Source organism: Rhinolophus sinicus, linkage group LG09, assembly GCF_036562045.2.
Source record: "Rhinolophus sinicus isolate RSC01 linkage group LG09, ASM3656204v1, whole genome shotgun sequence".
Lineage (NCBI taxonomy): Eukaryota > Metazoa > Chordata > Mammalia > Chiroptera > Rhinolophidae > Rhinolophus > Rhinolophus sinicus.
The window spans coordinates 57,177,624-57,191,908 of NC_133758.1; positions in this window are offsets into that span (position 1 = coordinate 57,177,624).

A 14,285-nucleotide genomic window follows, 5' to 3' on the forward strand; every position below is an offset into this window, starting at 1 on the left:
TAGCAACTCTACCTAATACATAGAAGCAAACAGAGGGAGGCAGCCAAAATGAGGAGACAAAGAAACATGTCCCAAATAAAAGAACAGGACAAAACTGCAGAAAAAGTCCTAAACAAAATGGAGACAAACAACCTACCAGATGCAGAGTTCAAAATGCTGGTTAAAGGATGCTCAATGAACTTAGGGGAAGAGTAGATGAACTCAGTGAGAACGTCAACAAAGTTACAGGAAATATAAAAATTGAGATAGAAAACACAACAAGGAACCAGTCAGAAATGAAGAATACATTAGAAGGAATTATCAGTAGATTAGATGAAGCAGAGGATCAAATGAGCTCTTTAGAAGATAAGGTATCAGAATCCACCCAATCAGAACAGCAAAAAGAAAGATGAATCCAAAAAATGAGGATAGTTTAAGAGGCCTCTAGGACAACATTATGAGTACCAATATTCATATCATTGGGGGACCAAAAAGAGAAGAGAGAAATCAAGGAATTGAAAACCTATTTGCAGAAATAATGACAGAAAACTTCCCTAACCTGGTGAAGAAATATAAGTTCAGGAAGCACAGAGAGTCAGGAAGCACAGAGAGTCCTAAACAAGATGAACCCCAAAAGACCCACACCATGGCAAATGTTAAAGACAAAGAAAGAATCTTAAAAATAGCAAGAGAAAAGCAGTTATTGGTTTATATACCACATATCAGTGAAATCACATGGTTCTCTGCTTTTTCTGTCTGACTTATTTCGCTCAGCATTACTCTCTCAATAAACCAAAAACAACAAAAGAACAAGACAAACAAATGAGAAACAGAAACTCATAGACACAGACAATAGTTTAGTGGTTGCCAGAGGGTAAGGGGGGTGGGGGGTGGGGGGTGGGAGATGAGGGTAAGGGGGATCGAATATATGGTGATGGAAGGAGAACTGACTCTGGGTGATGAACACACAATGGGATTTATAGAATTTAATAAAATAAAATTAAAAAAAAAAGAAAAGCAGTTAGTTACCTACAAGGGAGCTCACATTAGACTTCCAGCTGATTTCTCAACAGAAAATTTTGCAGGCCAGAAGGGATTGGCACAAAATACTCAAAGTGATGAAAAGCAAGAACCTACAACAAAGATTACTCGACCCAGAAAGGCTATCATTTAGAATGAAGGAAAGATAAAGAGCTTCCCAGATAAGAAAAAGCTAAAGGACTTCGTCAACATCAAGCCAGTATTACAAGAAATGTTAAAGGGACTTCTTGAATAATAATAAGAAGAGATAAAAATATAAATAATAGAATGGCAATAACTACATACATATCAATAATTACTTTAAATGCTCTAATCAAAAGAATGGATAAGAAAACAAGACTCATACATGATCTGCCAAAAAGAGACCCGCTTCAGATCCAAAGACGAACACATACTGAAAGTAAAGGGATGCTTAAAGATATTTCATGCAAATGGAAACAAAAAACTGGGGTATCAATACTTATATCGGACAAAATAGACTTTAAAACAAAGGCTATAACAAGAGACAAATAAGGACCCAGCAATTTCACTTCTGGGCATTTATCTGAAGAAACCTAAAACACCAATTCAAAAAGACACATACACACCTATGTCCACTGCAGCATTATTGACAATAGATAAGATATGGAAGCAACCTAAGTGTCCATCAATAAACAAATGGATAATGAAGAGGCGATACATATATACAATGGAATATGACTCAGCCGTAAAAAAGAATGAAATCTTCCCATTTGCAACAAAATGGATGGACCTAGAGGGTATCATGCTAAGGAACTAAGTCAGATTAAGAAAGACAAATACCATATGATTTCACATATGTGGAATCTAAACAACAAAATAAATGAATAAAAGAGAAACAAACTCATAGATACAGAGTGTATTTTGGTGATTGCCAGATGAGATGGGTTGGGGGATGAGTAAAAAAAGGAAAGGGCTTAAGCTGGGCAAGTTTATAGAAACAGTCACAGGATGCAAAGTATAGCTGAAGGAATATAGTCAATAGTATTGCGATACTTACTATGCATGTTGTCAGGCGGGTACTAGACTTATCAGGGTGATCACGTCATAAGTTACATAAATGTCTAATCACTATGTTGTACACCTGAAACTCATATATTATTGTATATCAACTGTAATTGAAAAATAAAAAAAATTATTAAAAAAAAGATCATGTAAGCCACATATGTAACAGCTTATAGTGACCACATTAAAAAAGAAATTAATGTATACACTTACATATATATATATTATTTATTTATATTTATTGTTAATACATTTTATTTTATTTTTTTGAATTGTAATGAGTTGATTTTTTAAAATTTATTGGAGTGACAATTGTTAGTAAAATTACATAGATTTCAGGTGTACAATTCTGTATTACATCATCTATAAATCCCATTGTGTGTTCACCACCCAGAGTCAGTTCTCCTTCCATCACCATATATTTGATCCCCCTTACCCTCATCTCCCACCCCCAAACCCCTGACCCTCTGGTAACCACTAAACTGTTGTCTGTGTCTATGAGTTTCAGTTTCTCATTTGTTTGTCTTGTTCTTTTGTTGTTTTTGGTTTATATACCACATATCAGTGAAATCACATGGTTCTCTGCTTTTTCTGTCTGACTTATTTCGCTTAGCATCATACTCTCAAGATCCATCCACGTTGTCACAAATGTTCCTATATCATCTTTTCTTACTGCCGAATAGTATTCCATTGCGTATATATACCACAACTTCTTTATCCATTCATCTATTGAAGGACATTTTGGTTGCTTCCATGTCTTGGCCACTGTAAACAAAACTGCAATGAACATTGGAGCACACGTGTCTTTATGTATAAATGTTTTCAGATTTTTTGGGTAGATTCTACCCAGGAGAGGGATTGCTGGGTCAGATGTTAATTCTGTTTGTAATTTTTTGAGGAACCTCCACACTGCCTTCCATAACGGCTGGACCACTCTGCATTCCCACCAACAGTGTATGAGAGTTCCATTTTCTCCACAGCCTCTCCAACACTTGTTACTATTTGTCTTGTTGATGATAGCCATTCTGACTGGGGTGAGGTGATATCAAATTGTGGTTTTGATTTGCATTTCTCTGATGATTAGGGATGTTGAATATTTTTTCATATATCTATTTGCCATTTGTATGTCCTCTTTGGAGAAATGTCTCTCCAGGTCCACTGCCCATTTTTCAATTGGGTTGTTTGTTTTTGTGTTGTTGAGTTGCATGAGTTCCTTGTATATTTTGGATATTAGCCCCTTATCAGAGGCACTGTTTGCAAAAATCTTCTCCCATTCAGTTGGTTGCCTCTTTATTTTGTCGATGGTTTCTTTTGCTGTGCAGAAGCTTTTAAGTTTCATATAGTCCCATTCGTTTATTTTAGCTTTTACTTCCATTGCCTTTGGAGTCAAATTCATAAAATGCTCTTTGAACCCAAGGTCCATAAGTTTAGTACCTATGTTTTCTTCTATGCAGTTTATTGTGTCAGGTCTTATGCTTAAGTCTTTGATCCATTTTGAATTAATTTTGGTACATGGTGACAGATAGCAGTCCAGTTTCATTCTTTTGCAGGTGGCTATCCAATTCTCCCAGCACCATTTATTGAAGAGGCTGTCTTTCCTCCATTGTATGTTTTCAGCTTCTTTGTCAAAAATTATCTGTCCATATTTATGTGGTTTTATTTCTGGGTTCTCAATTCTATTCCATTGGTCTATGTGTCTGTTTTTGTGCCAATACCATGCTGTTTTGATTATTGTAGCCCTGTAGTACAAGCTAAAGTCAGGAGTGTGATACCTCCAGTATTGTTCTTTTTCTTAAGATTGCTTTGGCTATTTGGGGTCTTTTGTGGTTCCAAACAAATCTGATGAGTTTTTTTCTGTTTCTTTAAAAATGCCATTGTGATTTTGATGGGGAATGCCTTAAATCTTTATACTGCTTTGGGTAATATGGCCATTTTTATCTATGTTGATTCTTCCAATCCATGAGCACTGAACGTCTTTCCATTTCCTTGTCTCTTCTTCAATTTCTTTGAAAAATGTCTTATAGTTTTCAGCACATAAGTCCTTCACATCCTTGGTGAAGTTTATTCTTAGGTATTTTATTTTTTTTGCTGCAATTGCAAAAGGAATTGTTTTTTGTATTTCTTTTTCTGAGATTTCATTATTAGTATATAGGAATGCAATGGACTTTTGTACTTGATTTTGTAGCCAGCAACTTTACTGTATTCGTTGATTGTTTCTAATAGCTTTTTGGTGGAGTCTTTAGGGTTTTCTATATATAGCATCATGTCATCTGCAAAGAGGGATAATTTAACTTCTTCATTCCCAATTTGGATGCCGTTTATTTCTTTCTCTTGCCTGATTGCTCTGGCAAGGACTTCCAACACTATGTTGAAAGGTAGAGGTGATAGGGGACAGCCCTGTCGTGTTCCTGAACGTAGAGCAAAGGGCTTCAGATTTTCAGCATTAATTATGAGATTACCTGTGGGCTTGTCATATATGGCCCTTATTATGTTAAGGTATTTTCTTTCTCTATCTATTTTATTAAGTGTTTTAATCATAAATGGATGTTGTATCTTGTCAAATGCTTTTTCTGCGTCAATTGATATAATCATATGATTTTTGTCCTTTATTTTGTTTATGTGATGTATCACATTGATGGATTTGCGGTTGTTGAACCATTCTTGTGCCCCGGGGATGAACCCCACTTGGTCGTGATGAATAATCTTTTTAATGCATTGTTGTATTTGATTTGCTAGAATTTTGTTAGGAGTTTTGCACCTGTATTCATCAGAGATATTGGTCTGTAGTTTTCTTTTTTTGTGCTGTCCTTACCAGGTTTTGGTATCAGGGTAATGTTGGCCTCATAAAATGAGTTAGGGAGTACTGTCTCTTCTTCAATTTTTGGAAGAGTTTGAGCAGGATTGGTATTAGATCCTCTTTGAAGGTTTGGTAGAATTCACTAGTGAAGCCATCTGGTCCTGGACTTTTGCTTTTGGGAAGGTTTTGGATGACTGATTCAATTTCATTACTGGTGATCGGTCTGTTTAGATTTTCCAGTTCTTCATGGTTCAGCCTTGGAAGGCTATATGTTTCTAAGAACTTGTCCATTTCTTCTAGGTTATTGAATTTGGTGGCATATAGTCCTTCATAGTATTCTTGGATGATCCTTTGTATTTCTGTGGTGTCCGTGATAACTTCCCCTTTTTCATTTCTGATTTTGTTAATTAGTGTCTTCTCTCTTTTTATATTAGGGAGTCTAGCCAAGGGTTTGGCAACTTTGTTAATCTTTTCAAAGAACCAGCTCTTAGTCACATTAATTTTTTCTATTGTCTTCTTGTTCTCTGTTTAATTTAGTTCTGCTCTGGCTTTTGTTATTTTCTATTTTTCTGCTGACCTTGTGTTTCGCTTGTTCTTTTTCTAGTTCTTTAAGGTGTAACATGAGGCTATTTATTTGGGAGTTTTCTTGTTTCTTGTGATAGGCCTGTAATGAGATAAATTTCCCTCTTAAAACTGCTTTCGCTGCATCCCAAAAATTTTGGTAGGATGTATTTTCATTGTCATTTGTTTCTATGTATCTTTTGATCTCTCCTCTAATTTCTTCTTTGACCCAGTCATTCTTTAAAAGTATGTTGTTTAATCTCCATGTATTTGTGTTTTTTCCTGCTTTCTTTTTGCCGTTGGTATTCAATTTCAAAGCCTTGTGATCAGAGAATATGCTTGGTATGATTTCAATCTTCTTATATTTGCTGAGGTTTATTTTATGTCCCAATATATGGTCTATCTTTGAGAATGTTCCATGTACACTAGAAAAGAATGTATAGTCTGATGTTCTAGGATGAAGTCCTCTATAAATGTCAATTATGTCCATTTCATCTAATGTGTCATTTAAGGCTGCTATTTCGTTATATTTTCTGTTTGGATGATCTATCCATAGCTGTCAATGATGCATTTAAGTACCCTAGTATAATTGTGTTTTGGTCAATTTCTCCCTTTAGTTCTGTTAGTAGTTTCTTGGTATATTTCGGTGCTCCCTTATTGGGGGCATAAATATTGATGACTGTTATGTCTTCTTGTTGTATAGTCCCCTTTACCATTATGAAATGTCCATCTTTGTCTCTTGTTATCTTTTTCACTCTGAAGTCTGTTTCATCTGATATCATTGTGGCTACACCTGATTTTCTCTGGGTACCATTTGCTTGGAGTGTCAATTTCCACCCTTTCACTTTGAGTCTATGCTTGTCCTTGTAAGTAAGATGTGTCTCTTGGAGACAGCATATGGTTGGGTTTAGTTTTTTGATCCAATCTGCTACTCTGTGCCTTTTTATTGGTGAGTTCAGTCCATTTACATTTAGGGTGATTATTGATATGTGAGGATTTCCTGTCATTCTATCTTTAGTTTTCTGGTAAGGCTGTGTCTCCATTGTTTCTTTGCCTTTTTGTTGTTGTCTATTATTTCTGTGTGGTGGTATTCTATGATGTTTCCCTCTGTTTCTTCTTTTATTACAGTATATATTTCAGTTCTGTATTTTTTTTGAGTGGTTACCCTTAAGTTTATGTAAAAGAAAGTTTGATATTTAGAGTATTCCATTTTCTTCAGCACGCTTACTTTCTCCATTCCCATATTCCGGTTCAGGCTTTTACTCTCCGCCTTTTTATGTTTTGGTTGCCACAAATTGTCCCTGTTGATGGTGGTCGAATAGCCTCCTTTAGTATTTCTTGTAGTTTAGGTCGTGTATTAGAAAATTCCCTCAGCTTCTGTATGTCTGGAAAGGTCTTTATTCCTCCTTCATATCTAAAGGATATCTTTGCTGAATATATTATTCTTGGCTCATGATTTCTCTCTTTCAATGGTTTGAATATTTGGTTCCACTCCCTCCTGGCTTGTAAAGTTTCTGCTGAAAAATCTGATGATAATCTAATGGGCTTTCCTTTGTAAGTTACCGTTTTCTTTTCCCTTACTGCCTTGAGGATTCTTTCTTTGTCGTTGATTTTAGACAGCTTCAATACAATGTGCCTTGGAGAAGGCCTGTTGGGATTGAGGTAACTAGGTGTTCTATTTGCTTCTTGGATTCGAGGTTCCAGTTCTGTCCACAAGTTTGGGAAGTTCTCATCGACAATTTGTTTGAATATACTCTCTGTTCCCTTCTCTCTTTCTTCTCCTTCTGGTATGCCCATTATTCTTATATTGCTCTTTCTGATGGAGTCAGAAAGTTCTTGTAGAATTCTTTCATTTAAGTCTCAAATCTCTTTCTTCTTCCATCTGTGTAATTCCCAGGTTTCTATCTTCGATGTCACTGATTCTTTCCTCCTTCTGGTCAACTCTACTACCTAAGCTGGTTATTTCATTCTTAATTTCTTCTATTGAGTCTTAATCTCCAGGAATTCTATTTGGTTCTTTTTCAAAATTCCATCTTTTTATAAAATGCTCATGTTGTTCTTTGATTGTGTTTCTGAGTTCATTAAACTGCCTTTCTGTGTTTTCTTGCATCTCGTTGAGTTTTTTCAGAACTGCAATCTTGAATTCTCTGTCATTTAAGTCACATATTTCCATATCTTCAAGTTCCTTTTCTGGAGACTTTTCACTTTCTTTCTGAGCTGTTTTGTTGCCTTGGTTATTTATGGCAATTACTGATTTTTTTGTTTCTCTTCCTAGACATCTACAGGAATGGCTTCTACAACAGGTTGATAGGAAGAGGTCTATGTTTTGTTTTCCAGTACTTATTGGTAGAATGTTTTATTTTCTCTCCGACTGCAGCCTTTTTTTTCTCTCTCACACGGTAGTGCTGTGTTTTCTCTGCACTATTCCAGCTTCTCCCACAATGGGGTGATTCCCTGGAGACGGGCTTCTCCTCTGTCACAGGGCGCAGTGTTTGTGTGGGTATGTGGAGAGCTTTTGAAGTGCCAAAGGTCTTCCTTCACCAGATTCAGAGCCCGTATGTTTCAGCAGTTCTGTTTACTCCTGCAGGGATCCACCCAGATAGGTGGGGCCAGGGGCAGGGTGAGTAGTGAGAGGTGGCCCAGAGCAATGGCGGCGACCACCACCACAGCCGGTCCTGCTTCCACAGCTCCGGGAGTTGCCAGAACTAGTTGTGCTCGAATCTGTGTCTGCAGTCCACAGTTCTGAGAACAGCAAGTATTCTGTTCTTTTGATCTGACACTAGTATTGTTCTGCTTCTAGCACCGGGCAGGTGGGGGCGGAGCGAGCTCTAGGAGGGTAGGGAGGGGCGGCTAGTCTCAGTGTCTAAGGCTTCCATTCTTTTTTGGCAGTGAGGGCTTCAACCACCGTTTTCAGGCTTTTTCCCTTAGTCTTTTCTCCGAGGTCTCTGCCGTGAGCGTTGGGTTCAGCCATGTTATATGCTGCCCCCTCAGCCCTGTGGGCCATAAGCGGAGCCCTAGCAGTCCGAGTTCTTCCCTCTCCCACAGCTGCAGTAGTTCTGGGATTCAGCGAGCTCAGAGCACTGAGCTAGGTCTGAATCCTGTGCCCACGCGGCTCCGTCTTCGCACTTCTCCCTTCCCTCCTCCCCAGCTCGTGCAATTCCCTCACCTTAAGGTGAAATCAGTAGTGGGCCTCTTTTTCTTGTCTGTCTGCTGTGCAGGGAGTCCTTTGTGGAGTTATTGTTGTTCGATTAGTTGTAAATTCCAGGGGAGTTTTACAGAGGCTCACCTCACGCAGCTATTTTGATGACGACTCTAATACATTTTATTTAACTTAATATGTTAAAAATATTGTCATTCAATGTGATCAATAAAGAAATATGAGTGAGATAGTCTTACACTCATTTTAGTGTACTAAGTCTTAGATATCTGGTATATATCTTATTACTATGCACATGTCAATTCAGAAGCTAAATTTTCATTGGCAGTACTTGATATGCACACAAGTTTGATAAAACGTTCTATTGAAAGAGTATATTTACAAACACAAGTTGTCCCAAGTGTCTTTACTGATTTGAGCATCAGTTTTAAAATTTAAATTACTTAAAATTCAATAAAATGAAAACCCCAGATCCTTAGTTTCACTGGCCATACATATCACAAGTGCTCAATAGTCCTGCTGTTAAGATATAGGACATTTCCATCCTGGCAGAGAATTCTACTGGACTGGACTGTTCTAGAACATTACCTGTGTTCTTGTCCACATGGCATACATCACCATCTGCATAGATCTGCCCCTGCTTGTGCATTTGCTTATCTTCTTCTGTTTCCTCTGACCTCTATGACCTAGGAGGTCTGATCCCACCCAGAGAACTGTGCCTGGCCCACACAGAAAATAAATAAATAAGTGAAAATGAAATACATGCCCTAGATTACATGTTCTCAATGTATCCTCAGTACAGCTTTATGACTCTCACAGAGGAGAAGGCTCAGAGAGGCACAGCTACCTCCCAGGATAGGTTCAGGCTGGCATGTCTGACACAGAACCAAGCTCTGTCTCCTCCAGGCCACATGGCTTCACAGATGAAGAGGGCATGGCCCCTGCCCTTGGGGAACTTATGACCCATCAGGGTAGATGGATATGAACAGGATGGAGAAAATGCTGCAATGAGTGTGGACAAAGTGTTGAGACATGTAGTCCATTCAAATACCAGGAGATATGAGCTGTTGCATTAGGCAGAACTCCTTTGGTTCCAGGGATAGTAGAGAAAGTAAACTTATTCAAATTGGCCCAAGAAGAAGAAGCATTTATGAGCTCCCAAGGCTCTAGTTGTGGCTGAGCCAAGCGCATCAGGGATGTCAGCAGGCTTCTCTCCAGCTCTCCTCCACACTGGTTCTTCCCTTAGGAGGCTCTCCCCATGCATGACAACTCCAAGCTGTGGCTTCTCTTCAGTCACTCCAGCAACAAAAGAGAAAGAGAGATTTTTTTTTTCCTTTTAAAAGACAGCTGCCACTGAAGTCCCACAATTGTGCTTCATTTGGCTCAGATGGGGTCACATGTCCATCGCTGAGTGAATGACTCTAGTCAAGGAAATGTAATTTTGGTCCCATGGCCACTGTGGAACTAGGGATGAAGGTGGCTCCAAAGAAACAACACACCTGAGAGTTTGGGGTCCCCACAGATATTTGGGGTGGTTAGTATACATGCCAAGCAGGCAAAGACCAGACGCCCACTGGAAACAAGGGCAGGAAGAAGAGATGCCCCCAGGAGGAGGAGGAAGACGCGAGGGGCATTTTGGGAAGACGGAACAGTGGAAGCAAAGGCAGGGTGTCCTGGGGGCAGGAGGACGGTGATTGAGACCCCCATGGATCATGGGCACGAAACACTCTGTAAACTGTAAAATCCTCCTGCAACCTGAAGTTAGGGTGTCCCCTGAGGGTCATCCCTCTCTGCCAGGCACCCACCTGGCCTGCTTCAGTTTGAGTCAGTGAGAAGACGTGATCTACTGCTGCAGTGACTGGCTCAGAGGCGGATAGTCAGAGATGGGAAAGACTTTCTCCATGGGTGTTGTTGGAGACCGTGGCCTGGGGCTGTCGGTGACTATCTTGTATGTTATGGTAAGGAGCTGGCATGAAGGATGAGGAGGCCTGAGAGGAAGAGTAAGATGGGCAGAGGGGTGGGGTGCTGAGGATGCTGGTGAGGATGCCAGAAATCCGGGCCCCCTTGTATCTCCTCCCCTAGACACATGAACCATAGCAGAGGAGTCTGGGTGTGATCTCATGCCCAGTTCACCTGGCTTAGCCTGGACCATTGCCCAGCTTCTTGGGCTACTATGTGAACATGACCACACCTGTTATGTGCTCAGAATCGCTAATACCCAGTCCCTTCTCTCTGCAGGCAGCTTCCCACAGAGCCTGTCCCCAAGTCTCTCTCCCACATTCCACCTGCTCCCTCCTGGGAAGCAAAGATGAAAACCCTCCGCACATGATTATTATGGTGTGTGTGTGTGTGTGTGTGTGTGTGTGTGTGTGTGTGTATTGTCCAATTTGATTCGACATCTCCCTCACAAGTTAGTCCATGGTACAGTCTTAGCACACCCTCAGCACTGAGTCTGGCTTAACTACAACCTTGACCAGAGTCCCTGCGTGGATACCCCTACCCCTTTAAGCATGTTTTTTCTGATGGTTCATGCCATCCTCCCTGAAACCCTGAGGGCCAGTGTGACCAATGTCCCCGACAAGGACATCCAGCTCACAGAGGTGCAGCCACTTGCTCAACTTCACCTGGGAAGAGTCTGGGCATGGAGGCCACCCCTGAGCTGCTCTGCCCTGGAGCTGGGGTCACTCACTACTACCTATGGAGCAGCCTTTCCTTGCGGCCCTCCCTGCTCTTTTCCCTAGGGAAAGCTCTCTCTTGGGTCCTTTCCTCTCTGCTAATAAATAGGTCTGGAAATTCTCTTCCAATTGTTTCCTTAGCAACTGGCCCACAGGCAGCCCAGAGTTAGCCTGCTCTCTTATCCAAAACTCAGCTCCTCAAAGGCCCTGCCAGCACCAGACTGAGGGCTGTGGGGTCCTTAGCCATCATTTGGTCAAGTGGGCAATGCTATCTCAACTTCCCATGGAGCCCAGGGCTGTGTGTCGATGTGCAGAGGGAATCTGGGCCCAAAGGCTGGGGGTATGTGGGAAGATGCTGACTGGACTTGACTATCTGTTGTGGATCAGGGCATGGAGATGCTTCAGTACGTAACCACCATTGACCAGGGCACTGGGCAATCAGAACAGTCAATTTTACCCCTGATGTAGAGGAGAAAACAGACTCAGGTTGGCTAGTGGCTGGACACACAGGGAGTATTGATGAGCTGTGATGAAAACACTGCTTTATGTGAGCATAAAACCCAGGTCTGCCCAAAACAGCATGAGTGGGCCCCAGAGGGTCCCTGGGGAGTCTGGCATCAACAGTCCCCACCCTGACTCAGAACAGTTCTCGGGACCACTCTAACTCCAGGCCCTGAGCAGCTTGATGTGCCCCTCTGCCCACTCCTGCTTCCTCCCTCCTGCAGGCCTGGGTCAGGGCCCTCCTGAGGAGCCTGCTGTGTGCTCTGTGGGGGCACCTCTGATAACTGGCCACACCTCTGGTAACTCCTAGGAATCCGAAGTGACTTTCCCATTATCTCCTGTTTTTCCTGACTTCTCAACCTGCACATTCCCATTGGGGTGCCACAGCACTTCCTGACTGCGTCCTTCTCCTCACATATGCCCCAGGACCTGGAGTACATGCTGCGCGTGGGCCATGGTCCCACTGGAGCTCCAGGGCAGGGACTCCCATAGAGTGTAGGTTGGCCCAAGTGGGGCTCCTCAGAGAGCCTGGCCCCCACATCTCTCTGGCCTCCCGCCTTAGTGGTGGGTAATGCTCTCCTGGTTGGTGACTCTGGTTGCCATCTCCTTGCTGGTGAGGGTTTGGGACAGGTATGGGCCCATTTCTGAGGCCTAGTAAAGTTTGCTGGGGGCTTTGGGAAAGGTCTCAGGGAAGACAGAGTCCCTGTGTATCCAGTCTTTCCTCCTGCCTGGGTTGGAGAGGCTGCTGCTGCAGACCCTGAAAGCAAACAGGGGTGGTCCCTGAGGTTTTCCCATTGGGGTCTGGTGTTCCTTCAAACTGAAGCCTTGAAGTTGGGGGAAATTATCTTCCTTGCAGCTCAAGCCTATTTGAGTCAGGTGTCCATTGCTTGCAGCCCTGACTGGGCTGGACCTAGCCTTTCAAAACCCCAGACCCCTGACCTGCTCAGCTAGACAGAGGGCTATCCTCACAGGTCTCCACCTCCAGCTTCTCAGGCACTGCCTGATGCTTGCAGACCTTGGCCTGGCTTCCTGGGCTTGTGTGAGTGACTCCTCCCCCTTCCTCCCATCTCTCCCCACCCCCAGAAGGCAGTACTTGCTAAAACTCTCTCTCTCTCTCTCTCTCTCTCTCTCTCTCTCTCTCTCTCTCTCTCCCCCTTTCCCTCCCCCCAACATTAAGTGTTTTCCTTCTTGCACAACAACCGGGAAACTGAGGACAGGGTGGTGAGATACCTGTCCAAGGTCACCTGGCTGGCTGCTGTGTGCAGAGTGGAGATTTGAACCCAGGCTATGTGGCCTTGTAGGTCTTACTGTACACCACCAGTCTCCAGCCCCTAAGGACCACTTGTAGGCAGCTCCCGGTACCCTGAGTGGCACAGGGGTGACTGGGAACTAGGAAGGCAGCTCCACCCAGCAGAAGGGCCCTGTTCAGACTAACGGAGTTCTGGGACCCCCACTACAGCTGGATGCATGTTGTGGCCAGCAGCTGGAGGCTGGCCCCTTTATGGGCCCCTTCCGCAGGGTAATGGCTGGTTTTAGCCTCAGGTTTGCACTGTCCTGGCATCAGCTGATGGTGTCACTTCCCCAGGAGCATGAAAGACTGGTGTGGGGGTTCCTGCTGGCTCAATGCCAAATATTGCAGTCTTTCTCCCATTGGCTTAAACCATCTAGCAGAGGGGACATCTGCCGATCTGGCCTGCTCAGCCTCCACTCTGTCTTCTGGAAGAGTTCCTAACTTTACTTTGGAGAGCGACCTTCTCATGTCATTGTGTGGGCTCAGGTAGAACACCTGTCCCTTCCCCTGTCAGTGCATGAGCTCAGGCAGGGTGACTCTAGGCACGAATGCATAGTTCAGGGCAGGCATCAGCACAGCTATCCCTCTGACTACTGTAGCTGGTTCATGGATGATAACATGACCCAAGCCAATCTCTCTTCTCTGAGACTCTCTCTTAGATTTCTGGGGAATTCCCTTTCACTGGTTCACGTGGTCCTAATATGTAGCCCGGGGCTCTGACAGCATCTTGACCCTTGAGGGAAGAGTCTCCTTGCCCTCCCTAAAGTGAGGACAAACTGTGTGAGAAAAGAGAGCAGCATTCTTGGTGTTATTCTGGCTCCCTGGGTCGACCATGCCTGAACTCTGGGTCATATGAGCCAATCTGTTCTCATTGTCCTAAGGAGGCTTGAGCTGGGATCCTGTCACTGGCAACCAAGAAGTCCAACTGAGGCACAGGTAAGAGACATTCCTACGACTGTGTCTGCTTCCTGACTTCTCTGTGTCAATCTAGGGTGAGAGCAGGGGCAACTGCTTAGGCCATGTAGCACGTCCACCCCTAGAATATACTCCGGAACAGGGGAGACATAAACCTTGTAGGTATGATGGGGAAGCCATCCTATACCCAGTGGTAAGGAAATGGCTTTCACAGTCACAGTTTTCCCCCCGTAGCCATCAATGCAGATTGCTGGTCCAGGGAACAGTTCTGGGTTCCCATAAACGAGACTGCAGTCGGTGCCAGTGTCAACCAGAGCCCAAACCCTCTGCACATTAGAAGGGGAC